Raw genomic sequence first — 4,450 nt, forward strand, 5'->3', positions numbered from 1 at the left:
TCTCCGCCAACAGCTTTTGTCCTTCTTCCCGACGTATACACTTCAATTTCACGCCGTTGAGTCTTCTTCTGTACAGTGTGTCGTCGACAAACTGGTACATACTTGACTGCTGGGCTACTCTTTCCGCTTCTTCTTGTTCTTCGGGAAGTTCTCCTGTCTGAAGGAAATGGACAATCTGTTGTGCCCATGCTGGAGCTTGCGGCTCGACAACAAGGACTAGAGGCACATCTGCTGCTGCGGGAGCATCTGCTTCTATGGCAAGAACCTGTGGCTCTGCCGGAGCTTGATGTTCCCCGGCAAGCTTGCCGGAGCAAAACTTGTCGGGAGCGTTTGCTTCAACGGAACAAGCCCTAAGGCTTGCTGGAGCAGACTGCTCCTCAGCATCCTTGGTGTTGATCTTGGGGACCTTCTTGGCGGCGGCTTCGGGGAGCTCCGCCGGAAAGTAGTCACCAGAAATCAACTTCCCCTTCTTGCTCTGTCCAGTTGATGGCGTTACAGATGGTTGAGTCAGCTTGAGCACAAAGATCCCTGGTTCCACTGGCAACTTTAGTGCGGCGCACTTCGACAGGCCATCAGCTATGTCATTCTGAGCTCTTGGAACATGTTCCATCTGCAGGCCGTCAAAGTGCTCTTCTAGCTTCCTCACTTCATCAACATATGCTTCCATCAACGGACTCTGATAGTTCTTGTTCACTTGGCGGACGACAAGCTGTGAGTCACCCCTGACAATGAGCTTCTTGATCCCAAGGTCTGCTGCGATCCTGAGACCGGCAAGCAATCCTTCATACTCTGCATTATTGTTCGTTGCTTGCTCCTTGGGAAGGTGCATCTGGACTACGTACTTGAGGTGCTCTCCGGTGGGTGCAACAAGTAGCACGCCAGCACCGGCGCCTTGCAGCGAGAAGGCACCATCCAAGTACATTAGCCACTCTTTGCTTGCTTCCTTGACGGGGATGCTCGTCTCAGGAATTTCTTCATCTGGTGTTGGCGTCCACTCTGCTATAAACTCTGCCAATGCTCTGCTTTGGATAGTTGAAGTGCTCTCAAACTTGAGACCAAAGCTTGACAGTTCCAGTGCCCACTCGACAATCCTGCCTGTTGCTTCTGGATTTTGCAGTATCCTCTTCAGCGGAAAGCGAGTGACAACTGTGATCTCATGTGCTTGGAAGTAATGGCGCAGCTTTCTCGAGGCCATGAGAAGGCCGAAAAGCAATTTCTGTACACCAGAGTACCTTGACCTAGCCCCCTGCAGAAGGGAACTGACAAAGTAAACTACCTCGCTGCACCATTCTCTTCTGCGTCTCCTCATGCGTCTGCGCGGATTCATCTTTGTCGGGACCAGAGCTTGCCGGTGAAGTTCCTTGCTTGTCGCTGGATGCACTTGCCATGGTTGCCGGCTCATCATCCGCCTCCCTCTCCACCACTAACGCAGCACTAACCACTTGATTGGTCGCCGCTATATATAGCAGCAACTTCTCTTGTGGCTTAGGTGCGACAAGTGTTGGAGTGGAGAACAGGTATCTCTTTAAGTCCTGCATCGCAGCCTCCGCTTCCAGAGTCCATTTCATTGGACCTGCCTTTTTCAATATTTTGAAAAATGGCAGGGCGCGCTCAGCAGACCTAGAGATAAACCTGCTGAGAGCAGCCACGCAACCGGCAAGTCTTCGTACATCCTTGACGCGCTTCGGTGCTTCAATCTACTCAATGGCCTTGATCTTGTCGGGATTGGCTTCAATTCCGCGTTGAGACACAAAGAACCCGAGAAGCTTGTCGGAGGGGACCCCAAACACACACTTCTCGGGATTAAGCTTGAGATTGATCTTGCGCAGATTTGCGAAGGTTTCGCCTAAATCTTGGGTCAGGGTCGCCCTGTCCTTGCTCTTGACCACTATGTCATCCATGTAGGCTTCCACATTTCTGTGCATTTGCGGCTCAAAAGCATGATGGACAACCCTTGCAAATGTTGAACCAGCTTTCTTTAAACTGAATGGCATCCGTATGAAACAGTATGTGCCACATGGAGTGATGAATGCGGTCTTCTCCTCATCCTCTTCTGCCATGAGGACCTGATGATATCCTGAGTATGCATCAAGAAATGAAAGCAAGTCACATCCGGCCGTGGAGTCAACAATCTGGTCAATGCGTGGCAAGGGAAATGGGTCTTTGGGAGAAGCTTTATTAACATCGGTAAAGTCGATACAAAGCCTCCATTTCCCATTTGCCTTGCGCACAACTACAGGATTGGCCAACCACGTAGGATGGAGCACTCCTCTGACAAGGCCTGCTGCTTCCAACTTCTTGATTTCTTCTGCGATGAATTCTTGGCGCTCCACTGCTTGTTTCCTGACTTTCTGCTTGACGGGCAGCGCATGAGGACAGACGGCAAGATGGTGCTCGATTACTTTCCTGGGAACACCGGGGATGTCAGATGGTTGCCAGGCAAACACGTCGACATTCGCCCGCAGGAAAGCAACGAGCGCGCTTTCCTATTTAGGGTCGAGAGTGGCACTGATTGTGAAGGTACCACCAGGGCCGTCCTCTTTGGCGGACACCTTCTTGGTCTCTGGTGGATCTGCCATTGTCTTCTTACACTTGCCGGTGGAGCTCGATGGTGCGTCCTCGACGGTAGCGCAGCACTCCGAAGAGGTGCGCTTGCCGGAGTGGGCATCAGAGCTCTTGCCGGACTTGGTCTTCTTCTTCGCCCCGGGAGCTTCAGCGGCAAGTGTCTTGCGATCTGTTGCGGCTGCTGCTTCCCGGTAGATCTTGTCGGCGCAGATAAGAGCATCCTTCTTGTCGCCACGGACAGAGATGACACTTATCGGGCCTGGCATCTTCAGTACATTGTATGCATAGTGAGAGGCTGCCATGAACTTGGCGAGTGCTGGACGGCCAAGTATCCCATTGTAAGGCAATGGAAAGTCAGCAACGTCAAAAGTGACCCTCTCAGTTCTGAAGTTCAGCTCGCTGCCAAATGTTACCGGCAACGTGATTTTTCCCTTCGGCTTGCTCCTCCCCGGATTGATTCCTTGGAACGTGCCGGTCTCTTCGAGCTCGCTATCAGGGATCTGGAGTTTCTGGAGCACCGCGGAGGAGATCAGGTTTAAGCCGGCCCCGCCGTTAACTAGCATCTTGGTGACCTTGAGGTTGCGGATAGTTGGTGAAACCAACATCGGCAAGCACCCGACCGCAGTTATGCGATCAGGGTGGTCCTCAATATCAAAGATGATAGGCGTGCTGGACCATTTCAGAGGCTTGCGTGACTCGATGGGTGGTTCTGCTGCATTGACTTCCCGCACCCACTGCTTGAGTTGGCGGTGTGAAGTATGCAGAGAAGCACCACCGTCAACGCACAGGACCTCTGTGGCTTTCTGGAACTCCTGCTCATCGGTCTCATCTTCATCCATATCTTCATCGTCGTCGTCATCTTCATCCTTGTCGCGGCCACGGGGAGGTCTGTCTCCTTGCCACTGCTTGGCCTTGCCGCGGCGTCCTCCTCGGCTGGGACGTTTCTTGCTAGCTCCTCCAGCACCTTCCTGGGCTTTCTCCTTGTCGCGCCGCTCGTATTCAGCCTTTTGCTGCTCAACAAGCTGCTCGACCTTCTTGCAGCTCTGGAGGTCATGGCCCTTGGTGCGGTAGATCTTGCAGTATTGCTTGTTGGTGCCGTCCTGCTTGTCGGCGACCGCCACATCTACGGCAACCTCCTTGCCGGAGCTACCAGCTTTGGGTTTCTTGCCGGACTGCTCAACGACCAGCACCTCTTTGCCTTTCTTCTTCCTGTTGTTCCGCCGCCGGTTCTTCCTTGCCGGGGCAGTCTCCTCACTATTAGATCCTCCTGCTCATGTATTCTCTCCGGGGAGTTTCCTCCCTTCCTCAGCACGTGCACACTTGTCGGCCAGGGCATATAGCTCACTGACGTCTCTGATCTTGCACATCGCCATCTCCTCCCGCATCCTGCGGTTTCGCACGTTCTGATGGAATGCGCTGATCACCGCGGTAGGGTGGACGTCTGGGATGTTGTGCTGTACACGGCTGAATCTCTGAATATACTTGCGCAAGGGCTCTCCTTCCTTCTGGGCGAGCAAATGAAGATCGCTCTCTTGGCCATGAGGCTTGTGGCCGCCTGTGAAGGCGCCGACAAACTGATGGCACAGATCAGCCCAGGAGGATATGGAGTTGTCCGGCAAGTGCATGAGCCAGGATCTGACATTGGGCTTGAGCACCAACGGGAAGTAGTTGGCAAGGATCTTGTCGTCCCGCCCCCCAGCAGCTTGTACCGCGATGGTGTAGATGCTGAGGAAGTCCGATGGATGCGACTTGCCGTTGTACTTCTCTGGTACATCTGGCTTGAAATTCTTCGTGCCGGGCCACTGGACTTGCCGCAGCTCACGAGTGAACGCAGGGCAACCTACCGCGTACGGCAAGTCGCCTGGTTCCCCTGGCGCATGCAAGT

This window comes from Triticum dicoccoides, chromosome 6B, assembly GCF_002162155.2.
Source record: "Triticum dicoccoides isolate Atlit2015 ecotype Zavitan chromosome 6B, WEW_v2.0, whole genome shotgun sequence".
NCBI lineage: Eukaryota > Viridiplantae > Streptophyta > Magnoliopsida > Poales > Poaceae > Triticum > Triticum dicoccoides.